Genomic DNA, 27,809 nt, shown 5'->3' with positions numbered 1-27,809 from the left:
AAAAAGTCAGGGTAGAAGTCCAAATCACTGACTAAATATAGTACCAGTCTGCTGGTATTGGTCCTGACACACACGAAAAACAAGGAGCACAACATCAGAGGCCAACCAATTGAAAAATCACGGTAACTCCAGTATCAGAAGGAAAAGCTTGAATGACCCCTGATTAGGGAGGCCTAAGAGGTGAGAAGGAGCACTTTGCATCCATCCCTTAGCCAAGCTGGTGCAGCCTACAGGCCTCGTAGGGAGCTCTGTCCGTCCCAGCCCTTCCTGCCAGAGCTGATGATCAAGTTGGAGCAGCTGCTGCTCACTGCAGAGGGCAGTTTGTACATGGCAGGTAATGGAGCTGGTTCATGACTCAGCTCCCAGCACCTTCAGCTTCAGCCATTTCAGTGAGGACTGAGGTGTCTCTGTCAGCTCAGAGAAAGAACAAGGCTGGGCTTCCTTGTGGCAGCTGGGACTGTCTGTGTTTCAAGCTCTCCTGGGTGCCCTTTGCACTGCGGGAGCTGAGACTTTATCAAGATATTTCAGTGTTTTGAAACACACATTTGAACACTTGGAATGGTCCCTGTTCTTTTAAGGACAGATTGCTTCGAATTGCCAAGTGAGAGTCTGCCTGTCAGGCCATCTTTGACAGCCCCTGGTAGAAGGACAGGGCCAATATTGACTGAGCGTTCCCTTTGCTTCCCAGATGCCATCTGACCAACATCTCCAGGAGGGCTGCCCTGCATGGCAGGAAGAGACAGGGGAGAGCCTGTGACCATCGGGCAGTTAGAGCTCCTCTGTTTGTAGATATGTTTATAAATTTCTATGGTTCTATTTATTAGTATTTATAGATAATAGTGTTCTATTTATATGGGCATATATTGATGTGTATATAGTTATAGAAGGGATATGCTTATATTTTATTATATATTTACATTTATAGATTTTCAGAGTTAGATTTTTGTATGTGTAGAGTAAAAAATATATATACGTATGAAGTTGGATTTATAAGTGTGTATAGTTATATAGTAAGAGGAATAGGAATGTTTAGTTGGAGACATTGATGGAAGGATTGCTGTTTGTGTAGGCCTAGGCTGCATTTGTAGCTCTTTCCCTCCTCGGCTGCCTTTTTCACCTCTTGTTTTTCCCCCGGTGCCCCCTGTGTCCCCTGTCCCTGTGCTGAGTCCGAGCTGGCGGCCGGGCCGGGCGGAGCAGCACTTCCAGCCCCGGCTGTCCCTGGAGCGGTGGGAACTGCCGCTGGCCCCAGGCACTGTCCCTGAGGAGCTGCTGAAGGACGGTGAGACTGAGGGGGCTGAGGGGGCCGTGGCGCTGAAGGGACGGTGACCCTGAGCTGCTGCTGGGGCTGAGGGCTGTGGGACAGCCGAGGGCACTGAGGTGACAGGGAAGTGGCACAGGCTGGCAGGGTGGCAGGTCTCAGGGGACGGGATGGCTCAGAAGGGACTGAGGCGGGTGAGAGGACTGTGAGGGGCTGAAGAAACTGAAGGCGGCTGGGGCTTCACCGAGAGCATGGTGGGGCTGAGGGGATGGAGGGGGCCAGCAGGGAGCACAGAGGGCTCCAGGACTGCAGCTCTGCCAGGCCTTGGAAGCAATTCCAGAGCCTCCACTTTTGCCACAGCTGCCATGAAGACCTTGAGGACAGCCGGAGACTGACAGGAGCCAGCAGGGAGGAGCTGAAGGCCAGCAGCGAGAGAAGTGAACGGAGCCCTGCTGCTGCCAGCCTGGAGAGAGCCCGGCTGAGGCCACAGGCCCGGGGAGGCAGGTGGGGCTGAGGCTGCCGTGGGCTGTGGCCGTGGGCACTGCCCGGCGGGGCAGGAGCGGGCCCTGCCCGTGCTGGGGCTGCTCAGCGCAGCTGCCCCGGCTGGCACAGGGGCTGTCCTTGGGCAAGGCAGCTGTGCCGCAGGGCCCGGGAGCTGTGCCGGCTCTGCCGGGCTGCCGGGGCTGCGGGACAGTCCCGCCGCGGCTGCGCTCACCACAGCCCGGCCCGCCCGGCTGCTTTCTCCTTCTGACCCCCTGGGGAGGCTCTGACATTTCCTCTGCCCTGATGGAAGTGCAGCTGCTGCCAAGGGAAACATCCCCATACTCACTCAGTGTTCCCTTTGCTTCCCAGATGTCCCATCTGCTGTCCCTGTCCCTGTCCAGGAGAGCTGCTCTGCACGGGAGGAGGAGACCGAGCGAGAGGCTTTGAAGATGGGGCAGCTGGGATCCCTCTCCTGATGTTCTATTTACAGATACATGGACTTGAATGTGGACAGGGATTATTACATGTGTATTTCCATATGTGGCTTGCTATTTGTATGTGTTTATTTCCATGTGTATATTCTTATATTTATGTATATTTATTTTGTTATGAATGTATGCTATGTATATATATTTGTTTTTAAATTACATATATGTTTATAAATTTATCTGTGTATACATGGATATTGTTATATCTGTGTTAATTTCTTTTTCCTGTGGGTAAACTTGTGTAGGTATCTCTTTTGATATAATTTTTGTTATATGGCTTTTAAAATAGGAATATTGGTATTTGTATAGGTATATGTCTATTTTTATATGTATATTTATCTGTTTCTAGATATAATTCTATTTACATATCTATGGAGATATTTTTGTATTCCTAGATGGGCCTAATCCTTGTAGTAATAGGTAATAAATTAAGTTGTTAAACACCTTATTGATATTTGTGTATAGTGAGTTGTTGTGGAGGCTGGCAATAAATTAACTGAAGTTGGTATTTATATATTATTACATAGACAGGTTGTAATAATATAATAAATTCCTGTTTTTAACCTAAATTGAGATTTGTGTAGTTCTGCATTGTCGGCGTGGGTGTAGCACTTTGTAATGAATGACATTTTGCAACTGAAATTGATTCTCGTGTATTTGTGGATCAGCAGTGCTAGTGTAGCAATCTGCAAGAAATGCAGTTTGTCAGCTGCGATGGGTGTTCTCTGATTTGTGCTACCCAAAGCCATGGGCAGATGTAAATACTGGAGGATTTTGGCCATGCAAATCTCCTGCCATGCCCAGCACGTGCCCCACCTGCACTCAGGCTGGGCAGGGGAAGGGCAGATTTGGGCTGGCAGCAGAGCCCCACGTTGGCTCAGAACTCGCTGCAGAGGCAGCTGAGAAAACTCCGGGGCTCCACTGAGAGTAGAACTCCAAGCAGGAGCAACCCTGACAGGAGAAATCATTCACAATGATAAAAGAGAGAAAATGTGGCAAAGCAGATATGGGGATACTCTGTGAGGCTGATAAAATGCTCTGAATCACCCCTGCCTAGGCACGTCTTCTGCAAAAATGTTTTATTAAAAACTGAACACCTCCCATAAAATACAGATTGCTCTTTCTCCTTCACTTACCTTGCTGTGTGAGTGGAGACACTCTCTCCTTATCACTGAGAATTTTTGCCCTTCAGCACCTCACATTTAATCAAAGATGATGTACTACCTTGGCACCATCAAAGAAAACAGCCCTGCCCTCGTGGCAGTGTTTGCAAAGTCTTCCCTCCTCCTGTCCCCACATGTGACAGACGGAACCATCCCCTTCTGTCCAAACTGTGCCTCAGCTGAGTGAGGGCTCCAGGAGCTCAGGAGGGTGCAAGAGCACTGCACATGGGAAGGTTTTGCAAAGCTTCCTAAGCACCAGTAAACTCTGGGTTTGCCAGTCTTCCCCTGCAATATTGTCCTATTCAAGAATGATCTTGGAGAACACTGTGCCTCCAGCTCACTCAAGAAAAGTTTGTTTTCTTCAAGGCTTGAATAGAGGAAAATGAAAATCGTGGTTTTTAGAGTGAAATTCGGGGGTTGATGCAGCTGGGTTTGCTCCACTATTTGCTGTGGAAAGTAGGGTAAAAGCTTTAAATTCCCAGCAGAAGCTGACTACCACCCAGACAGACCTGAATGAGGCCCAGGTGGGCTTGCTGCACGCTGGTCCAAGGGAAAAGCTGGAACAAAGTCCCCTTGTATTGCAGATGGAGCCTGTACTGGTGTCTCTAGGGCTGTCTGTGGTACTACACGGCAATCCAGCCAGAAACTGTGGACATGAGAGTTCCAAGAGCAACCTGCTTCTCCAGGGTGAGGGACGAGGCCAGCCCAAAAGCCTGGAAGGTGCTCTGGGCACTGGAGAAGGCCAGGCTGTCCTTGTGCAGGGACGGACCTCAAAGGGGACCTCACACCTTGTGCTGCTGACCAAGGGCAGCTGGTGGCCTTCCACAAAATGCTTCTTTTGTCCAGCTCTTGGAAAAGTTCCAGCCAGCAACAATTCCTGCTGCTCACACCAGCCCTTTCCAAGCAGGAGGAATTTCAGCAGCAGCCTGACAGCTTAGTGGCAGGAGAATAAAATACTCAGCTGAGCGTTATCAACTCTCTGTCAAACGCCACATCCTCAGCCCCTCATCTCCTCCAGTTGTCTCAGATGTGGAGGAAGCAGCAGGAAATCTCTGATCCTGGAAGGGAAAGCAGAAGGAGGAGAGGCAGTGGGTGGTCCCTGGGGCCTTGGAAGCAGTGAGAGCCATCCAAAACAGGATCTCTGCTGGGCTGTGGAGATAAGAGTCACCAATCAGCAATGCCCTGTGTCAGACTGGAGCCATCTGTGAAAGTGAGCATGGAAATCTGACCTTGCAAAACAGAGGAAAAGGTGTCTTTGGGTATTTGCCAAACCTCGCAGGGGCTCTGAGCCACCTGGTCTAGTGGAAGGTGTCCCTGCCCATGGCAGGGGGTTGGATCTAGATGGTCTTTATGGTCCCTTCCAACTCAAGCCTTTCTGTGAGTCTGAATTACAAACCCACAATGACAAAGAGAACACAGCAAACCTGGCCTCCACTGCATTATTGGAGGTTGCTGCAGTCACTTGTGTCACCTGGAGACTGGTTTGGATCTGGAGAAATTTTCATGGTCTCACAGTATTTCAGTTGACTTTCCTGGTTCAGGGCCCCAAAAGATGCCAGAACAGATTATCTGCAAGCACAGAATTGGTTAAGCTGCCTGTGAACCTGATGGGAGAAGTGTATTCATGTTATTGCAGAATTTACCCTGTACAGGTGATATTTGGTTTCCATTTTGAAGATGCAATGTTCTTGCACAATGCTTGTATATGCAGAAATACTGGCTTTACATCCTAATTCCATCTTCACACAAGGATGTGTAATCCATCAGAAATGTTTAACACAGAGCCATATTAGCTTTGGGCTCGGCGGTATGGGTTGTTTAAAGTGTGTGATGAGTAATGGCAGCTCTTACAAATACCCCTCTTGTTAATTTGGGTCTGCCCTTAATCAGCCCTGTTGCATAGAAATCACTTCTTTACAGCAGAGACTAAATGAAATTCCTTCGTACAGATGAGAATTGTGCAATTCAGGCTGATTAAAGGGGAAGTTTCCTGTTATTAAGAAAGGACAATCTAGATAACCTGTTTGCTGTTCATCCTGGAGGGGCTTTGCAGTTAAGAGTGAAAAGGAAAAAGACATTTCTCTTAAGAAGTGTCTTGAAAGAGCTTTTTGTATTACCAGAAGCAGTTACACTGATATTGACCTCCACAATTAGAAATGCACAACAACCACTTAGGTGACTAAATCTGGCCATGACTTTTAGCTGCAATTCCAAAATCTCATCAAATATGTTGCTATCCTTTCAACAAGGAAGGACAGCACAAATACCAACAATTCTCATCAGCCTTCTGGGTTGGAAAGACCATTTAATTTATGCTCCCTTAGCTGTCAGCCTAAACTCTGCTGTGCAAACCTTAGGTCTATGTTGGACCTTATAAACTTCTTGAGCATCAACTTAGGTGCAACCCTGCTACAAAACCCTTCAGGCACCACACTGATTTAGAGTGGCAGGACTTCACTGTTCTAGCAGAGAATTTACTTTACTTGCTCCTGCAAGTCATTTCCAGAGTGGAAGTGCAATCAGCGCCTTGCTATCTGGATGTGATAGGATTTTCCTCCTGTCCCAACAGACAACAGGGGAAGAGATTTGTTTCTATTATACCATTACATCTAAATCTTTGGTTTGAGAGCAAAAGGAAAATGCTCCTTTAAGTTCTGCCTGGACCTTTTGGCATGAGGACAAACTGTGGTGTGTTGGCAGCAGCAGCACTGTCCCTGTGGGTGCAAAGCCCCTGAAGGATGAACAGGCTGCTGTCAGAGGGGCCACACCTGCAGCATGAAAACCCACCGTGCCATTAACTCAATGCAAACTAAACACAAGTGACACAGCTCTGCATCCTCAGCAAGGACTTGCCTCTGCAGAGATGTTACTGACAGACTCAGCTCTTGTTTGCAAGGGCTGTTAAATTGTCACACAAATCAACCACCCCTCCCTCTCTTGTCCTTGGCATCCGGCTGCTGAGCTGCTGCTGAGAAAGAAGAGGCAGAGTCCTTCAGGGCAAACGGGGACTTTCCAATAGGCAGAAACTTCCTCCTTTCTTTTGTTTTCAGTGACAACAGAGGGGTTTGTCTTCAGTCCCTGTGTCAGCAGGGAAATTGTGCCTGCCCATCACACCTAGGTGTCGAAGGAAGGAGACCAGGACACCAGATGGTTCATCACAGGTCCAGTTTATTGAAGAAAGCATCAAACACTTATACAGCAAATAATAAGCTTATGAATATTCTGTAAGCCAAGCAATCTATTGGTTAAACTATACCATTAACTCTTCCTTATTCCTTAGGGATTACATCTCTCTTTCTCTCTTTTCTCATGTCTCTTTCACTATTTGTTATCCTACTACAGCTAGGCCCAAGGACACACTATCTAGCAGGTGCAGAACTTGGAATTAGCCACGGCTTTGTACTTTTCCAGTCTCTAGTCAGCTAAATTTCCCAACACCTAGGATCTGAACAGCCTGGATTTTTAGTGATGTAAAACCCACAGTGACCTGACCTTCTGCAGGAATATGGAGAGAAGAGTCAAAAGGGATTCCTGGAATGTTGCAATAAGCAGATAGTGGTATTAAACATATATAGATTAAAAGGCATAAAAGCTCATAAAAGCATCTGGAACTGATGTAAACCTAATAAACAAAAGCATTTTATTGTAATAAAGAGTGAGTGTTGCAGACCACAGTGTGAGAAATAGCTACCCACTTTTCATAGTTTAGGAAGGCTTATTAAAGCTTATCAAAAATACAACAGAAGACTGAATAAAGAAAAAAGGTTACAGCACCAGGAGCAAAAGATTTTCCTCGCCATGTGCTCAGCCCCCTCACAATGGAGGTTTTCCCTTTTTAATCCTTTAACCCCTCCTGAAGTTCTGTCCATCAACCCCCTTCTTCACTGTCCACTGGTGGAGATCTCTTCCTCAAATCCTGACTGGGGTTCAGGTGTGGCCATAGCAACACGCCAGCCCTCCCAGATGTCCCAACCCCAGCTGTCCCTTGATAACCATGTGAGGGGTACAGCACAACAATAAATCTATAAACTTTTCTTAACCTATATACATTGTGAAAAACGCCAATCACTTGTTTTTAAAATTTTAAATGTTTAATAGTAATAAAATGGTTCTAAAAATAGTAATGCAATTAGAATAATTTGGACGATTTGAATTAGCACAATATGAGACAATAGAGACAAAGAGTTACGGATGTCCGTGTACCTTTTTCTGGGCAGCAGGAGCCTGAAAAAGGACCCCCGTTAACGAAGGATTAACCCTTAAAAACAATAACCCATTGCATATTCATACACTTCACACATGATGCATAAATTCCATTCAAATACAGGATTCTGTCTGGTCATCATCAGCTTCTTCCTTCTAATCCTTACAGTGCCTTCGAGGCAGGAAAAAGTTCGTTTCTTCTGATAAGAGAGCAATAAATTCTTTTTCTCTGAAAGATTCAGGTGTCCTGTGGCTGCTATCTGGTGCGAGTGCCTCATTCCTTCCTTAAAAAACTCCCACTGACATAGTTCTTATTTTAACTACAAAAGTTACCTTTTAATTACAAGACTACATTTATCATATTATTAAAATGTTAATACAGCACTACTAATCAATACATCAAAATACATATGGTAAATATCTGCATAGAGCCATATAATATGCGTTTTTCACACACATTATCTTTCTCTATTAATTGTGAGAGTCAATCATCACATGACTCAACTGTCACAACAGGAAAAGAAGTTTCTGGTGGGAGGGACACTGGTTTTAAAGGTAGGACCTGTTCTTGAGGTTTGATTTGTTCCCTCTTTCAGATTACAAGGAAGTCATGGTGTTTCAGAGTAGAAGCTGATGCCAAAAGTTTGAGAACAGGATGTGATAAGATCACCAGAGTATTTTATCTGTATCTAGGAAGAAGCCCTGCAGAGCTTCTTTTTGGCTTTTCCTGAAAGTAGAAGTCCTGTTTTTACCAAGAATTTTGATCTCTTGGTGTTTTGGAGGAAGGAAAAGAAAACAACAAAGCACCTGAAGTCTGCACTGAGGTGAGGTGTATCCCAGAGGGCTGAGGGCTCACCAAGGCAAGAGAGACCCTCCTGTGACCATGGTCACAGGGGTTTTCAGGTGAAGGGAGAGACGAGAATGTTGACTCCATGTTCAGAAGGCTTGATTTTTTATTTTCTGATATATATATTACATTATAACTGTACTAAAAAGGAAAAGAAGGTTTCCTCTCAGAAGCTAGCTAAGCTAAGAATAGAAAAGAATGATAACAAAAGGCAGCTCTCTCGGACTCTGTCCAAGATAGCTCGGTCCTTGATTGGCCATTCATTATAAAGATCCAAGATGGGCCAATCACAGGTGGACCTGTTGCATTCCACAGCAGCAGATAATCATTGTTTACATTTTGTTGCTGAAACTGCAGCTTCTCAGGAGGAAAAAATCCTAAGAAAGGATTTTTCATAAAAGATGTCTGCAAAATGTCACCTTTTTTATTTAGTTAAATTAAAAAGAATAGTGTTTGTAATTTTCTCTGCTGGGCTCATGCAGAGGAAAGGACCAACACTTGACAGGTTATCTGTTGCCAATCAAACTTCACTCAAGTGCTCCTGTGGAATGAACAGGGAATTTCTTCACCTGTAGTACATAAAATTCTATTCTATCACTAAAACAATTTTACAGTATAAGAAAATGCAAAAACAATGCAAAGAAAATCCAAGTTCAAGGAGCTAAGTTTCAGGAAAAGTCCATGGACTGAAGATGTTCCTCTTTGCCATCTCTGAAAGTCCCTTTTGGTCCTGAAACAGGCTTGCTACAGAAAAGTCCATTAATAGTTATCAAAATCCGAGAAAATTTCTGGAACGTGGAATGTCTTGGCCACAGCCCTTTACTGAACAACTTGGGCTGAAGCTCATTTTTGGCCCTTCAATGCCTTTGAGCTGCTGCCAGCTCTTTCAACACTTTCTATTTCATTTTTTTTTTTTTTTTTTTTTTTTTTTTTTTTTTTTTGTTGTTGGAAAGAGCAGCAGCAGAGCAGCCAGAGAAAGACCCTGGCGGCCCCTGGCCCATGTGGAAGGATCAGGAACCCCAGGCCTGGCCCACAAAGCGGTGGCCCAGGACCGGAAGGGGGAAGCAAAACCCCCAACCCCATCAGGAGGCCGGGAGATGGCCCTGGCCCAGGGACCCAACCCAACAGCCCAGGCCCAACCCACGAGGCAGGCTCGGCCTTGCCACAGGCCTGCACCCTGCTGCCAGGACGATGGCAGAACGGGTGGGGAGACGCTTCTTTTCCCCAAAATCACCAAGGCATGCCAGCAGCGGGGGAATTGAAGCTGCCCCAAGGATCTTCATCTCGGGTCTGAAAATGTTTGTTCCCCACAATTGTTCTTTTTGTGCTTTTCTGCAGAAATATTGTCATCATCTATTCCTTCCAGAGAATCTTTTCCTACTTTTAGGAGAACTCCTTTTGCTGCCCTCCCAGATCAAGCCAATTCCCAGGGCCCCTTCCCAAAGTGAGGTGCAGCCCATGGCCTCCACTCTCCAGCTAGAAGAGAAGGAAGCACAGAGTTTGCTGTTGTGGGAGAGGAGCTTCTCTTTCCTGCCTGCTTTTCCCTCTGGGACAGGTTGGTGTGTGCTCATTTGATAAAGGCAGGTTTAAACCCTGAAGCAGTTGTGTTTCAAACTGCTCCCTTCTCCAGCTCTTCTGTGGGTATACCGGTTTCTGGAGGTGTCCAGAACTGGAAGTGGCTCCTTTTCTCACCTGCCTGCAGAAAAGGAAGTTGCAAAGAGGGAATTTCATTTGTGGAGATGGCCATCAGGGGTGTTTGCCAAGAGATGGGCTGGCAGAGAGGCAGATCTCATGCTAAACTGGCTGTGTGTTTGTTTTGATGGTGGAGAGGGTCAGAGATGCAGACACAGACACCAGCTGAAGGAATAATGTGATTTCCTGTAATGGAAAAGTGCAAAAAAGAGTCAGGAAAGGATAAGCTAAGCAATGCACCTCAGCTTTATTGCAAAAGGGTGCCTCTGGTGATTCAGGAGGATCCATCACCAGGTAGCCCAATGGTTTCCCCTTCATGCAGAGCTGCACATCAGCTGGGGGAAGCTGTCCCAGCCCAGCCCTGCAGAGCCACGGCCGGGAACCGGGAAATCCTGCGGTGCCTCCACCTTTGGTGGCCACGAGGCTCCCGAGTGTGCTGTGAGAGTATCCTGGCTCCAACAGTGCTGGACGAGCAATGTGCCAGAGCTTCTGCTGGGGGCACAGCTGATGTCATTCTCCTCTTGGTTTTCTCCCCGAGCCTGGCCAGGGCTCAAGGAGGAGCCAAGGCCAGGTGTGGCCTTGTCCATTTTCCTCATGCAGAAAGGTGAAGACGTGTTTCACCAGGGAATGGATGCAACATTCCTTTTGATGATAACACTTGGTTAAGGAGCAGGTACATGGAACATTGGGTTGGGAAGGTGATCTAGAGGGCAGCTTTGGCTCAGGTCCTGTTGTTGAGGCTTCAGTCAGGATCTGTTGTTCAGGCCTTAGTCCTTCAGTATTTTGTGGTGCAAATCACACCTGCCTTGGGGCACAAGGAGTGGCCCAGAGAGAAGCTGCTGCCCTTTGATTTGGAACTGTTCCTCAGAGTCTTGTCATTAATCCACAGTGTCTGATGTGTTTTCCTTTCCTCTCCCAAATTTAACACAGCTTTTTGAGAAAATTGACTGATGTAGCTGCTGGTGCTGGTGTGGTGCTTTTTTGTCTGCAGGTAAGGACAGGTGATTTGAATCAAGGACAGAGTCCATTGTTAACACCCCAGCTTTGCCAAGTCAAGAAAACCATTCACAATTGGTCTACCACTGCTGAGCAGTTTTCCTAGGCTTTGGAAAGCTACCACCATAAGAAACCCAAGAGATTTTTTCTCCAGGAGGATACCAGCAGTAGCACGATGCCAATGCTTTCCACCCCTTTTCTGTGTCTTTTAAGAATTCCTCAGTGCCCAGCTGGAATGAAATGACCTGTGATAATGTGGTTTGAGAGCTCTGTGTTGTTCATTGCCACATGCGTGTTCATGACAAGCTGGACACCCCACTCGTGGCTCTGTCGAGTTAAATTCATCCCAATTGTGTGCAAACAGCAGCCCTGAGATGCTGAGAAGAGCAAGCACAGTGGTTGGGTGTGCATGCACACACCTGGGGGCTGACTGCTGAGTGGGCAGAAGGTTTTGCACTGTGGTAAATCATCACACTCCGAAGCTGGAGGAAGACAACAATTCTATATGAAATGAAAAGATATAAATCTATATGAAATGAAAAGATATCAAAATGAATGAAATAATACATAATAATTTATCATAGATGCAATTTAACACATATATACTCTTGCCAGCTGGGGGTCTGTGTACAAATCACGAACGGGACGGGGCTGCTGAGGAACGCGCCTCGAGCTGCTTGTATTCCAGCATCAGTCTCATTACATAGCTATGACCATGGGAAGATGCCAGCAGCTCACATCGCTGGCAGCAGGCAATGAATTTAATGGTACAACTTACTTTAAAAGTTTTTGGACCAATCACACAAGCAAAAGCATACTGACAGTAGTTCTATCCAATCACTATAAGCACACGTACCTTTTGTTAAAACACTGCTTGCTTATTTTGAATACAATACCTGCTTGTAAGCCTTAAAACACAATGGACAGAGCTCCATTATTGAGCTTAGAAGTTCCTAATATCTTGCTAGAGATACTTTTTTGAAGCTTAGGGAGTCATTCTAGCCAAGCATTAATACACAGACCATTGTTCTATTTGTCCTTATTTTTCTACTACTTTTCTGCTGACAAGTCTTATGGCTGCTGCTTAGCTCTAATTGCAGTTCTGCTGTCTCTGAGGCCTGCCTTTTGCAGCATTCCCAAAACCCTCTGATTTGAAGGATTCCCACAATTCCCTCTCTCGGTACAACTAAAAAGAAACCTTTGTAACCATGTTGTTTGTCAACTACCTTGCATTTCATACTTTTACTATAGCATACCTGCTTATTACTTGCTTAAACCATCCTTTTTGCTAGCATTAAGCCTTGCTATATTCCAAGACAGCAATTTTAATGCTGTGAAAGTCCAGTCAGTTCAAAGGGCATAAGTCATGTCTGACAGCAATTACAAGTCATTGTCCAAAAAAGTTTAGCCTGTTCCAAGGTCTTAATTTAAAACCTTCCTCCATGTCTATACCTTCACCCACCATCTCTGTGAGATTTCAAGAACTCTCTGTGGGTTCTTGAATCCATTTCCTCCCTCTCTCTCTTGTATGATAAAAACTTTTTGATAGTTTTGTCCATCATTTATTACACACAACAAAGTATGCAAGGTATTACTACTACTATCACTACCAAAACCCCCAATACATATAGAGACCTATTCTACAAAGTTGGCCAAGGTGCAAAGCTCCATCTTTGGAACAAATCATCTAACCATGACCCACCATCTTCTTTAACTGGAGCTGTCAAATCTTTCAGCTTTTGTATGCTTTGGTGGATGGATTCAGTGAGTGATCAGACAGGTTCATGCAACACAATCCTTCAAATTCCTCACAGCGATGCCCATGTGCCTGTAAAAGAAAATCAATTGCTGCTCTGTTCTGTAAGGTTGCATGTCTGACAGAACTAACATCAGTCATCATGTCACTCATTGCAATGGAAGTAGCACTGTCTTCTTTCTTCAGCCAACACCCCAATCGGTGTAATGGTTTCAATGCCTCGCCCGAGACAAGTTGATGGAGAAATAAATTCAATGTACCTCATTTTGCAGGGCCCTAGGGTCTGAAATTGCTATTACAGTTTTCTTTATAATGGGCACATCCTTTGCTCTGTTTTCTCTTGATGGCTTATTTAACGCTAGGTGCTATCACAGTGAGTTGTCTGATGCTACATGGGCCACATTTAATTTTTGAGGGAATGTCCTGCCAGGCTCTATCTCCACAAATGAGCCAATATTCTGTTGCTAATTGGCTTGAGGACTCATCTAGGTCATCTACTCGTCAGCAGTTTCACCCTTAGGGGGCACTGGGATAGTACAATTGCACCACAAACTGGAGTATCTGCCCTCAGGATGATGAGGAATAATATTTAACTGTTGATCTCCCTGGTACTGAAACTCAGCACAAAATTCCATCACCAATGAACCAAGAATTCCAATTCTTGAGGTTCAGAAGGTGCTTTAAGAAGATCAGGGGCCCAGTGATATCAGCTGTTATGGGATTGGTCTCGTTGGCAGCCTCACACCAATATTTGTCACGATTGGGTATTGGCTACTCCTTGGCTGGCACAGGCACACCAACCAAACGGGTTGCAAAGGATTTGTCTGGGCTCAAATTGGTCAAATGCATGGTGACTGAGCCTGCTGACTTGGCTAAAGCAAGGCAAGCATTCATTTTTGGTTGATCTACAGGCATGGATGCATGTAAAAGCAAGCAAGCAAAACCAACAAGTGTCAGTATATACTTTGATCAAACTCCGTGTTCCTGTTCAGCTGTTTTTTGGCAAAAGTTTCCTCATCTATTTCAGTTTTCAAGCAAATCTTTTAGCATTTGTTCAGGGACTGGCCAACTATAGGGCACTAAACTGTCCCTCTAACCTTCATTTTTTACAAATCTGGATATCTTAGAATTCTTTTGAACACAATGGGCACCATGCTTTTGCTGAAAGAGCTCTATGATACAAACCATGTTCACAGTCCAAAAATCAACATTCAATCTCAAGATTTGTAGCTTTCACCGGGTGAACAGGGAACGTCTGGCATGCACCGTAGCTTCTCCGTGCGGCTCATGTCTGCGTGCTCATTTCCCTGCTGGTGGAATTGTCGCTGCACTCTCGTGTATGAGACAGTTTCATGTCCTTCACGGGGACCCACTTAGGTCCAACACCTTTGCAAATACAAGTATACCCTTTGCCCCGAGTGATTAGTGGAAATGGTCCTTCAATTTGTCCTAACTCAAGGTTTCTGATCAAAACTGCAGGATTTTCTTTCAATTTTTCCTGTGTGCTGTTTGAAAAGTGCCTAAAAATTGGAGGATTAGGTCCTGCAAATGCGCTATTCAAAAAATAAAGACATATAAAGCTTTGCTCAGCCTCATCTGAGGTGTTGCTTGGGCCACTCCCCCTTTTGCTGATCCAGAATGGGATTTAGAGTGTGGTGCATCCTTTCAACAATTGCCTGACCTGTGTGGGAATAGGGAATTCCAAAAATGTGGCAAACACCCCAGTCCATCAAAAATGTCGCCAATTTTTGAGCTGTGTATGTGGGGCCATTTGTTGGTTTTCATCTCGTGGGGGATCAGTTTGGCGAGCTGTGGACCCAGTGACACTGACAAGGACAAAAGCAAAAGACGAGAGGCTCTCTCTCTTCCCAGGACCAAAGTCCCACAGCTTTAATGGAGAACAGCTCCAGGAGAGAAAGGGAGTGTCCAGGATAGGAAAGAAGATGTCCAGGGAAAGAAAGAGAGTGTCCACCTTGTGGCAGGAGACTTTAAATGCTCGGAGAGGGGGGCAGTAGAAAGGAACTGCCATAGTTCAACATAATAAATCACCACACTGTAGTTTTCTGCATAAATTGCTGCAGTTGTTGAAAACAAAATCCCGAAATCTCCCCAGACACAACCGTGCAGTCCCAAATGACCACAATGTGGGAGAAAAACCACTCAACCCCCCTGTATTCCCAAGGACCAGGTGTCACAGGGAGTACCAATCCCTGCAACTAGAAAGTCCACACACACAGGCTCACCAGGAAGGGAATATCTCTTTATGAGGGGACAGAGAGCTCACTTTTCTCAACACAACACACACCATCCACCACATCGGCATCCACCCACATCATCTTCCTCAAATATTCACACACTGAAAACACAGCCACAGTTACAACACACAGATAAAATAGCAGCAATAAAACAGGATTTGCTCAATTCACCCCCAGAATTGCTAGCAGGTCCTTATTGACACAGCAAATCCTTTCTGCCATCAGCCAGACCCACACCCAAACTGTACAGGCGTACGTTGTGCACAGGACATCTCTGTGTGACTTGTGAACAGCCCTTCCCCTGCATACGCATTACGGGTTACTTTATACAGAGTTAAATGTTCCTTTCTCCACAGTCCCAGCAGTCCTGTCTGTCCCCCACGAGGAGCAGCCCAGAGCAGAGGTGCGTCCAGGAAAGGAATGTCCTGCAAGCGCCCAGAGATGTCCAGAGCCCGGATGTTCTTGCTGGAGCAGAAAAGTGTTCCTGCCGCGGTCACCAAATGAGGTGTGAGATAGAACTCCCCACAGTTAAAGGTAGAAGGTGGTGTGTTTATTACAGCCAGGCACAGGAGGAGTTGTCTCCTGAAGACATGTGTGAAGAAGCACTGTCTCTCTAAAATCAGATCTCTACTGATCTAAAAAAATCTTACATATTCATATAATTCCCAAAACAACTAATACATATTCATTAGGTAACCCTACCTACCCCCTTTGTATTCAAATGTGTTATAACTGAGTCCAAAGTTCCTTCACATTTGCGGATTCTTTCACTTCAAATGGGTGAGTGGGTTTTAAAGTGGGGAATGGTCTCCTTCTGATGAATGCCAAGACGTCTTGCTCAATTTGACCTCTTTCCTTACGACCTGTTGGCAGGCTTTCACACCCCTTGGCTATAGCTGAAGTTTCAGGGCCCAGATGCAGGCTACGGTCCTCTTCTTTGTCACAAAGAAATCCGTATCCCATCCTGCTTCTTTAAACATAGTAAAGACAGGCAAGTGATATATTAACCTAGCCTTAACTACCTTATCTGATAAAAATTAACTATCCCCTATTATTTCTACTCTTCTTGCTATACTCTTTCCCTCTAACTAAATCTTGCTAAAATTTTAACTCTTCCAGTTCTTTTAAATCCTGGATTCATTGGCCTCATCTCACATGCCAGGCATGTGTGAGCCAATGCTGTAACTGGGAAATTCCACTCCTGAGCAGGAGATACCAGGCCTGGTTCTGAGCTGGAAGGGTGAGAAGGATGAGATGCACAGCGTTTTGATCCAGGGAATGTCCTGAAAGTGCATTGCCTACCTGCCCCTGCTGCTGAGCACCACACTCCACCTCCTTCTCCTGCTCAGCAAATTTTTAGGAATCCAGGGCTTGGTATGTATTATTTGCTAGTGCAACAAATAGAATGAATTTGCTTTGCAAGCCCAGTTTTGTCCTGGGTTATTTTGTGCATGGGTCTGTCTCCTCCTGAACCTGTGTCAAAGACTGGCAGGGACCTACAGGACACTCCTATTCTCTTGTCAGTAAATTTGGAGAAGTGATTTAAGTGTCAATAAGTATCAATCAGTGAATCAAATAATTTGGGGGAATGTGACGATGGTCACAAGGGTTGCAGGATGAAGAGAGAGGCAAGAATGTTGACCTCATGTTCAGAAGGCTTGATTTATTATTTTATGATATATATTACACTATAACTATACTAAAAGAAATAGAAGGAAAAGTTGTCAGAAGGCTAGCTAAGCTAAGAATATAAAAGGAATGAATACCAAAGGTCTGTCTCCTGGCAGAGAGCAAGACCCAGCTCTGCCATGAGTGGTCAGTAAATCCAAACATCCACAGGAGACCAATCATGCATCCACCTGTTACATTCCACAGCAGTAGATAACCATTGTTTACACTTTGTTGCTGAAACTTCTCAGCTTCAGCAGGAAAAATCCTAACGAATGGATTTTAATGAAAAGATGTCTGTGATAGGGGAATATTTAGCATGTGAGTTTCAGCAAAGTATTGAATATGTCTTAGATCGATGGACACAAACTAGTAAGTGAGATTGCTGGGTGTGCACGTATTAGGGAAGTGATTCCCCACACACCCAGTGCTGAGATCAAGGACTGCCTCTCTTCTAACCCTGAGCTGGCAGCAGGAATTGGGCCCTGCTTGGTAGCGTTCATTTTGAAGACTTCTGTTGAGCAGGTAAGAATGGTGAAAATGAAATCTTTTCCAGCTGTTTCCCTTTGGTTTACCTGTTTGAGGGGTAAAATTGTGTGCTGCAGGTGTGCTGGGTGTGTGCAGAGCAGTGCAGCTCCAGAAACCCCTTGGCTTGCCCAGAGGTTGTCATGCCTTGTTGCCAGGTGTGCCCAGCTGTGGCAGGAGAAGGAGCCCGCAGCGCAGTGGGCACCGTGCCCTGCCCAGCCGGGGCTCTCTGGCACAGAGCAGCAGCAGCGCCAGCACCGTTCAACCCCTCCTGCCTTGGCTTCCCCTGGCACACAGAAGCCTCTGGAAATCAGCACCGCCAGTGGCATTCCCAGCTTGGAGCAGCTGCTGCTGGCGGGCAGATGCTGCCCGTTCAACTCCTGCCATAGGGGAAGAGAGGCAGAGATGTACACGCACCGGAGCCCTGGGCATGTCCAATAAAGGTGCAAATATGTGGGGAAATTTGTTAGGAAGGATTTCAGCTGTGATGCCAACAGTGGCTTCTCTCCTGGCTCTGTGTGTTCTAGACAAGTAATGAAATGGTTGGCTCTGAAAATTAAGAAGTAGATGTTATGTGGATGTTCAAATGTGTAGTGATGGTATTGTAATATATCCTCCCATAGTCCTCTTTCCCGTTCCCCTTGTAATAGCCTTGGTAGTCAGGGCATTTGGGGAGGGCTGGCTTGTGACCAGCAGGCAGGGTGTAACAACACCGGACCTCCAGTCAGGATGCAAGAAAGTAATCTCCACCCATGGACAGTAGAGAAAGAGCTGACTGACAAAACTTTTAGTGGAGCTAAGGGTATAAAAGCCAGAGCATCATTTTTGTAGATGAGCACATGGCTGGTAGTCAAAGAGACTCCCAATGCTGCAACTTTTCCTTATTCAGTCCTTTGTTAAGGTTTACTAAACCTTTAAAATTTTAAAAGTGAGAGTCATTTCTCACATGTGCAATGCTGTGGGCCATTGTCTTGTTCTGGTTTCCTTTGCTTGGGTCCCATCTGAGTGCTCAGCTGGGGTACAGGCTGTAGGTGCTTGGGGCACTCCTGGAGTTCCTCTTGGATCCCTGAACAGGGTTTGGCCCATTAAGGGCTTTTGCACTGCTTTGTGACACAGAAAAACTTCCCAGGCTCTTTTGTGTTTGCTGTAGGGAAGGTTGGTTATTGCTTTGCATAAACTCACAGACCAACATGGAGCGTTTGCTTTGTGATGTCAGGGCATGGTTGCCACGTCGTCATAGTGACATCAGAAGGTTGCCTTGGTGCACAGAAGGCCTGAGTGTCAGAGCAGCTCTAGGCCTTGCTCAGTTGAGGAGAACTTTTCTGGTTGGGGTATTTGTCAGTGGGTAGCTGCCCACTGACAAGAGCCTTGTTTCTTCTATTTACCTAACTTTCAAAAATGACAATATTTCACCATCTGGCCACAGCAGCTTTTGCTGCTTATGGCATTTCTTTTTCCGTGTATTACGTTACACACTTTGCACGTAAGTAGAGTTTTCCATTCTACTTAGGTTAGGGTGTATCCTTACCTGGCTTTTGTATGTCTTCCTGCTCTTTCTTGGGGGCTGAGTTTCTGATTTTGAAAGAGAAAGAGCATTAGGATGCCAGTGGTTTGGTAAAGCTCCTGTCAAGAGGTTCAGCTAAAAGGGGGTGTCTGTAGCCACAGGGGCAGCATTTGCAAGGGAACCTGCTGGGCTTCCATTCCCTCCACAGGAGAGTCTGTGGCAGCAGAGTCTTTCATTTCCTCAGTTTGCTGGGACAAGCAGGACAACGTCCAAAATGCAGACTGGGAGGCCTTCTCAGAAGGCCTTCTAAGGACTTTGTAGTTCTCCCCAAAATTCAGGGAAAGCTTCTTTTGTTCCAAATTTTGTAATGAAAGGATTTGACTGTCTATTTTGACCCTTGACTGAGTGCTAAAAGAGTGATTCCCTTTGCAGTGAAGTGCAAATGCCAAAGCAGTGAGTGTCTGCTCCTGCGGCCTGGAGCTGCTGCTGTGCTCTTTCACAGCAGAACTGCCACAGCTCAGGGGGATTTGGGGCAAGCTTTTCTGGGTGACTGTTTTCAGCAACTTAATGGGAATTAGTGCATGCAACTTCTTTTTTTAAAAAAGTACCTGAAAGAGAAGAGAACAATAGCTGCTTTATCTGCTGGAAAGAACAGAAGCATTGAGTGTTGAAGAACAATTTGCATTTTCTTGATCATGTTTTTATTCATTTACTGGCTAAACTGGTCAAAGTGTAGGCACAACCAAGATTATTGTCCTGATCTCTTGCTGGCTGTGTGAAGGAACTATGTCATGTGGAGGGATGTTGATAAAGAAAAATACTCTCTGTTTGGGTTGACTTCTTCTCTTCTGTGGGGTTCAGCAGCCCAGGCAGTTTTCTCACAGCACTTGTTCATTTTCCGTTGCCCACTCCAGGTCACCTGAAGTGTGTGTTCAGAGGTGCTGATCCTGAGGTGAGTGAGAAAGAAACGTTTCATGTTCCTGGTGCTTAAGAATTGTAGAGCAAGCTGTGAGCTTGGCCTGTGGCAGTAGAGTGTAGAGGGCCAGCTGGGCAGGCTGAAAGAAAATCCATTTCCATGTCTGCAGCAGCAATAACAAAGGCATCGCTGGCTATTTCCCAATTTTCCATTTCAGAACTTTCAAGGAATGAAAAGCTCATTTTGCAGAGAGAATGTTGCTTCTTTATAGTAGCCAGGGCGAAATGTCTAATTCAGAACTATTAGCAATTCTGTTGAATTAGCCCATTTAAATTTAGTGTCAGTGACTTAGAATCCCATTGTTATCAAAGTTTCTGATTTGTCCTTAGCAGAGCTGGTTGTAGAAATAGAGCTGAATAGCATAAAGTGCTGAATAGAAATAAGGTTATAAATTATAGGTAACTTTGTGTCCCTCACACTGCTGTCTGTCCACAGATCACAGAACCAACAGCAGTCTCTCCCCTGGCTCCCTCTGCTCATGGAGAGGAGGCCGAAGAGGAGGCAAATGAGGTGGATGAGCGCCAGCCTCCAGCTGTGCTCACATCACAGCCTGAACATTCTGAGCCAGTAAGTGCCAGCTGTGTGTGCTGCTGTCTTTAGTGCAGGGCAGAGCTGCAAGTTTCTGACCAGCCAGCACTTGCTGTTGCTGGCTGAGGATGCTGAGTGCTGGAGTCCTGCCAGGACCGAGTGATTGCCCCCAGCCTGTGACAGCTGGACAATGGGCTTTGGTCTGTCATGTTTAGGCACCAGCTTCCTGGCATTTTGATAGGGGCCAGCCTGAAGCACGAAGGCTCCCTGTTCCCAGAGGAGGGAGCATGTCAAAGACACTGTGCTCAGCCTTGTTGGATACACAGGGGACACTGTGGCATGGAGAGACCTGTCCCCCTGCACAGACTGGCCAAGTAGCTGCAGGCACAAAAAAAATGTTGATCTGACCACACAAGTTCTTTCTGGTGCTTTGTCTTCAAAAACTTCTTGGGTGTGTTTACTTGGGAGTATTTCAGAGACACACTGGGGATGTAGAGTTGCTGCTTGAAGTCAGGGAATTTGTTGCCTTTGTTACCAGGTTGCTCTTTTGCCTCTTCAGGCAGAGCAGCCAGTAGCAGAGCAGATAGGTGCTCTGAGTCTGCCTGTTTCTTGGTCTTTGATAAGCTGCAAGGAGATGACTGTGTTGTCCATGAAGCTGTGGGGGGGCATTCTTGTCAGGCATGGCAAAAGAAACAAAGGGAGTAGTTCTGAACCCTTCTTCTGAGGCAAAAACTAGACACTGCATGTGTCTGTCGATACCTTCTATTGTGTAGTCTGCTTTGAAAACCGCATTTGAAAACTGCATTGGAGCCTAGAGTGGGAGCAAAGCTGCAAGTCCTTGACTGCTGTCTTGTAATGCTAAACCCAGGATGTACACCTTGCAATGGTGCCTGCAGTATCTGAAGTGCAATGGGCACCTTTGTGGCTGGGGAGCTGCGTGGGCCCAAAGGACGCAGGGCTGGCGGCCGTGAGCAGCTGAAGATGAGGCAGCGTGGGGCCAGGGGGCCAAGAAGGCCAAGGTCACGGAGGCTGTGCCAGCAGCAGTGGGGCAGCAGGAGCAGGGCAGGGAGCGTGGCCCTGTGCTGGGCAGTGCTGCGGCCACAGCTGGAGTGCTGTGTGCAGCTGTGGGCCCTGGGAAGCAGAAAGTCATGGAGGGGCTGCAGCGTGGGCACAGAGGGACAGGGGAGCTGGGCAAGGGGTGCAGCACAAGGCCAGGGAGGAGGTGCTGAGGGAGCTTTAGCCTGGACAATGGGGGCTCATGAGGGACCTTCAGGCAGACTGCCATAGATCCCTGCAAGAGATCCATAGAGCCAATGCTCAGCACAAGGGCTGTTTCCCTGCCAAACATCCCTTCACTGCATCCAAGTGCTTTAGACACTGGAGTAGGTAACACTTTCATATTTTGTTGATTTGTTTGTTTGCTAGAAGGAGAAGCCTTGTGCAATTTCTCCTTCTCCAGGGAGCAAGGGAACTTTTTTCTCAATCTTTCCTGCTCTTTTACAGCACTGGCAGAAATTCTGCTAGAATTTTAGTGTTCAAGGAGGCAGTTCTGGATAATGCAGTATTTTTGCGCATGAACACATAGTTTGGGGCAGGGATGTTGGTGCAGAACGAGCTGTTCTGGTGCCAGACCAGCCAGTAGGGCTTGCCCATCATTTTCAAGTTAATGGCTCCCTTGTCTTTTGGCAGCCCAGGCAATCAGTGTGTGTTGTGTTCGGGAATTGAGCAGGAAATCAATGCCCTTGCATTCCAGCTGGTGCTCAGAGATCACAGGAGCTGGGAGGGGCTGGGCTGCATTTCTGATTCCAGCCACTTTAGCACCATCAGTGTGGTCCAGTCCAAGAGAAGAACTTGCCCGAGCACAGATGCACAAAGAGTGCAGTTCCCAGTGCAATGCTCTGGGTCTGATTGCATTCCATAAGGACCGACATGCTCCAGATTCCCCAAGAGTGTGGGTTACTGAAGCAACAGGAGAACAAATTCAGGATGGCTGCTGATCGGGGCACTGCTACCGAGTGCTGATGTGTGTAGCGACAGAAAGGACAGGATTGATTCAGGGTGACCCCTACGTGGGGAATAATGTGCTTTGGCTCTATGATTTAGAAGGTTAAACAAATGCTTTCTTAAGCTATGTTATATTACACTAGTACTCTATTAAAACTATACTAAAGAGATACTTCACTAAAAAGCTACTAAAGAAAAACTCGTGACTGTCTCCAGGCAGTCTTTTATCTAATTAGCTAATCAATCTAAACAACTATCACTAAAATCCAACTAACAAATCACTTTCAGAAAACAATCACTATAACATTCTTCATATACTAAAAAACAAGAACAGCCAGTAGAGATTAGAATTGTTTTCTCTTCTTCTCTAAGTTTCTCACTACCTTCCCTTAAAAAAAAACCTAGGAGAGAGAATTATATGTCTCTCCATTCAAAGAATGTAAATACCACAATACAGTAAAGAGAGATTATAAAAGTGAGATCTGTCTGTCTATCTACCTATTTAAATCTTCCTGACTCTGCTCCAAAGCAGTGGAAGATGCAAAGCTCACCTAAAGGCATCCCTTCAGGAGAGACAAACAGAACATGGCAGAAGCAGAGAGAGGCCCTCACCAGACCCTTGAGAAATGCCACATCTTCCCTGTCAGCTGCCTGAGAGGCTGCTGGAGCTTCAGTCCCCAATGGCCCCTGACTGTAGGGCCAGGGTCACTTTGGAATCTGTGCCTCCCCTCGGGCAGAGAATGACCCAGGAGAGCAGCAGCACAGTGCTTTGGGAACGTGTGAGCCCAGCAGCCTGTGAGTCTTGGCCCACAAAGGGCGTATGGGAAGTTGAAACCCATCTTCTCCTGCTTTCTGTGCAGGTGCTTCTAGAGAAAGAGCAGGAGCACACTGCCTCATCTGAGCTGCCATGCCAGACTCAGGGAGAGCTGTTCCCTGCCCGAGAGCAGGAAGAGCAGCTCAGGCAGCAGGTGGAAGAGCCACAGGAGAATGGCCAGGTGAGCCTGACTGGCCAGGGCACAGAGGGAAGGGCAGGAAGAGGGGCATAAACAAGAGCTCCTGGGACTGAGGAGGCCAGGAGTCCCAAAGGCACTGGAAGGACAGAGCCTTGCAATCTGCAGAGATCAGCACCAGCACAGGAGGGTTACAGTGGAAGCAGAGCTGGGTAGGGAAGCAGAAAGAAGGGGCTGAATAAATGTGATTTTGAGGCTAAAAGAGGGAAAAGCTGAGCCTGATGGCAGCTCTCAGTCACTTGCTCTGCTTTTGTGTGTACAGAACATCAAGGCAGAGCCACAAGCAGAGCTGCCTGAAGCTCAGAGTGCCATCATGGCAGTGAAGAGGAGGAATGAAGACATCCAAGAGGAGAAGAATCTCCCTATGCAGAGGGGCAATCCACAAAAACAGGTGAATGAAGGAATGGCAGCCACTCCACTCATGAGAGAGAGTCCTTTCCATTGTTGTTTACGGAAAATTGACAAACAGATGCAGGCACAGCTGCAGGAAACTGAGGCTAGGACCAATGCAAGGAAGAAGAGGCTAGACGAAAAAATTAAAATCATCCAAGAGAAAATTAATCGCCTCCTTCAGGAGCAAAAGGCTCTAGAAAAGCAAGTGAGGGAAATAGCAATCAGCACTGCAGTCACCCAAGGGTGGTTTCTGCCCTCCTTGCCTTTCCAGTGCAGAGCAGCAGGGGGTGGGTGATGCCTCTGAGTGCCATCCTGATGAGGCCCCTGTCAGAGCTGCTCTCAAGGACACTTCCTGCTCTGCTGGATCTCAGCTGATGCTCTGGACAGTGGCATTACTCCTCTGGCCATTTAGCCAGCAGTCATCCGAATGAACTCCTGCTGGCTTCTTCCAGGTGACCTTGTTTCTTGAGGTGTTTTTGCAGGTGAACATGGTCACTCACATAGATTTGGAATACGAGCTACAAGCTGTCTGTATCCCTTGCAGATCTGCTCCTGTCCTTTACTTTCTTCCCAGTTGATGACTCCTGGCTGACGGGGACAAGCTGTAGTCTCTGACTGCTTTGTTCTGTTTGACTTGAGGTGGAAGTGTCACCATCCTACCTGGCAGCCTGCAGAGAGTTCCAGCAAATGACAGGCAACCAAGAGCCCCGAGGCTGGCATGAGGCCCAGGAACTGACCCATCCAGAGATGCTGCAGGATAAGCTCGTCCCGAGGAAGGTGCAGAAAAAGAGAATTTCATGGCAGGAGGTAGAACATTAGAATGAGGAGCTGCAAATGTATCTGCAGAGCTAGAAGGGGGAAAGGAGTCTTTGGGAGGAAGTGGAGCGGTCATTGCTGCAGTCATCCTTTAGAACAAGAAACTGGCTATGAACTCGAGTCAAATCAGCCTTTGCTTTTGACCATTTGGTTTCACAAGTGGACATCCAAAGCAATCCAGTTGAAGAGCTCTGCATGTGGCTGACAGCAGCTTCCTAAGGGCTTGCATTTCAAATGGCAATCTCTCTTGCATTTCAGGGCAATCTCTGCCACACCTTCCTGACATCAACTCATTTCTTGTCTCAGATCTACACCGACTCTGACACTGAAGCTGCTGCAGAAGCAGCAGCGCCATCCCAAGGAGCCTTTGCTCCCCAGCTGAAGAAATGGAGCCTGAGCCCTTGGTTCACCTCCCGTGCTGACCCAGCTGCTGCTCAGCAACAGGAGACGGCGGGTGACTCCCTGGAGCAGCAGAGTACGTCTGGTATCTTTCTTATCTGAGGGACAGTGTGTTGTGTGCACGTGTCAGCATAGCTGTACAAACGGTTCTGATCAATTTAGTGTCACAGAAGTGCTGGCAGTGCTCCGAGGCAGCAAGAGAGAGCTCTGGGTGTTCCTGCTGCCTCTGAGGGGAGCTTAGACTGGCTGGAGTTTGCCTGAGCTTCCCTCTCTGCCGAAGGCAGAAGCAGGGATTGTTCCTGGATAAGCAGAAGGCTGTGACTGCTTGAGTCCTAGCCATTGGCAGAAGCCCTGCTGAGATCAGTCTCTAGGAAAACACATCAAGCCCTTTGTGATTCTGCAGCACAACCCAATGAATCTGCTTCTTGCCCTTAACAGCTGCCAGTGCTGTGCTCTCAGATAAGATCTGGTAGGGTTTAGAAGAGAGCCCAGTGGATTCTGTGTCTGCCATCACCTGTTGGGACAAAAAGGGCACCGATCTGTGCCTCGGTGTGGCTGATCTCAAAGCCCATCCTGTTGTGTCCTTAATGGGGGCAACAGCTTGTCCGGGGCTCAGGCTCACTCTGGCTTCTTCCCATCAGTGCCTGTCAGTGCTCATGCTTGGGCTTTGCCAGCGTTGTTGTGGTTGCTACCCTGCCCCTGAGGGCTGTGGAAATGCAGAGGCTGGAGCCTTCCTTAGCTGGGAGGGTCCCGCTGCTCCCCGGCTGCTGCAGCGCGGAGCTGCCTGAGGCAGCAGCCCCTGCTCTGGGCCGGCTTCTGCCTCGCACGGCCTGGACTCACAAGAGGGTCAGCATCTCCTCTGGGCAGCTCTCTGTGTCACAGGGGCGCCTGAGGAGCACTGCTGTCCTCTGTGCCCGCCGTGCTGAGTTGGGAAGATGGGGACGTGTGCGGTGCCGAGAGGGCGAGTGCAATGGGAGCGACTGAGCCGCGTGTCAGGGTGAAGAGAAGCAGCGTGGTTCTTCACATGGGGTACGGGCAAGGGCATCTTTGAGCTCAGCCTGCTCATAAAGGGTGAGGGTCCTGATGCTGGAAGCCCCGTGGGATTGGTTCTAGCATGAGCTGCTCTGGTTTACAAACACAGAGGCATTCTTCTGGCAAACTGCTGCAAGGTGGAAGAGATGGGAACACTTGGCAATATTCCTCCTGTTCTGAACTTGGCATCTGTTCAGAGGAATTGATTCTAGATGTCCTGGTGCACTTAATCTTAGCAAGTAGGAAACCCTTTCTAAATCTCACAGTGTTTATTCCCAAGAAAACAAAGGCACTGTTAGTTCCAGCTCTCCTAAATGTTTCTAGATGACAAACTTACTTGCCTTGGTAGGTATTCTCTTCTGGTCTCAGTCTCCTCTGAATGTATCTCCCTGTGCTTCCCTGTGTGCCTGCTGTCAAGAGGTCTCTCACTTAAAAGAATGCTGGAAATCAGTCTATGTGCCAGCCACTTGTGCTGTGGGCCTGCTGTTCTTTTCTTGTTGTTCCAGTTCCCGTTCCTGTTGTTGTTAGCCAGCTGTCCACAAAGGGAGGGCTCAGAGCTCCAGACAGTGGGGCTGCCTTTTGTATCTCCTAGAAGGTGAGATCTCTGCTTTGAAGTGAACATCTTGCATTTTGTTTCCCTCAGGGAGAATGGTGAAGATGGAAAATCCTATTCTAAAATACATCGAACTGGAAAATATTGGCAGTGGGTGAGTCCAAGCGATGTTAATTTTACAAAACTATGCATCAGATGTTTTGCTGGCGGAATAGGTATCAAGTGTGAAGTCAGACAAGCTGCAAATGTGTTCAGGCACTGGGCTTAGATTGTCAGTGCTGATCAGAATTTCTAAGTGTGCTCAGAAGGCATTGTCAAACACATCTCAATGCTTCCAGTGTCCTGCAGGTCTGCGGTATTTACAGCACAGATCACCTGTGTAGGCTGGCTTTCACTGCAAGATCTAAATGGCTTCTCCTCTCTCTGCTTCTGTTTTGTTTCTAGGACTTTTGGAGATGTTTGTAAAGCACTTGACACTGCCACAGGAGGAGAGGTAAATGTCAACAGCCCCTGCAGACTCTGCTGCACTTGAGGGCTTTCCCCTCTGGTGTGAGCAGTGGCTGGAGCTTTGGGCAGAGCTGTGCTGAAAAGGCACAAGAAGCACAGACTGGTGCCAGCCCACAAAACACATTTGGGACTTTGTCCTCCTCAGCTGCCAGAAGGAAGGCACGGAGGGCAGCAGTTCCTTTCAGAGAAGGACACGCTCACTCGCTCTCCACTGCTAAAACAAAGGCGCTACCTTTGAGCACCTCACTGCTCTTTGGGGCTACAGCTTCAGAGTCCTGAATTCTCATTTCTGGCTGCCAGCAAATCCATCTGAAAGTTACTGGTAGTTCCTTAGCCACCTGCAGTGCTGCACTTGGGAACTGCACATAGGGAGAGATCTGCAAGGCGTCCCTGAAAGCCCTAAGCCCTGCCCATAGCCCAAGATGTATCCACAGATTATTAAGGCATGGATTACTTCTTCTGAGTCCCAGACAAAGCAGCAGAGAGTGTGGTCAGAGGTTTGTGGGTGATAACTGAGACACTGCTGTTACCAAGTGGTCAAGGCAAAATGTCAGTGGCCCCACGTGTCCTGTAACTGGCTCCCAAGGGAGCAGAGAAATGGGCTGTTGGAATGTCAGTTCCTAACTACTGCAGTGCCTAATCACAAGGCAGTTTGGCACAGCTCTGCTGTGTCATTGCAAAATCACTCGCTCCACGTGTCTTGTGGTCTCGTGCCACCAACATCTCAAGTTACTGATTTTCAATGTCGTTTTA

This window comes from Melospiza melodia, unplaced genomic scaffold (assembly GCF_035770615.1).
Source record: "Melospiza melodia melodia isolate bMelMel2 unplaced genomic scaffold, bMelMel2.pri scaffold_48, whole genome shotgun sequence".
Lineage (NCBI taxonomy): Eukaryota > Metazoa > Chordata > Aves > Passeriformes > Passerellidae > Melospiza > Melospiza melodia.
This window is presented reverse-complemented; position numbering follows the sequence as displayed.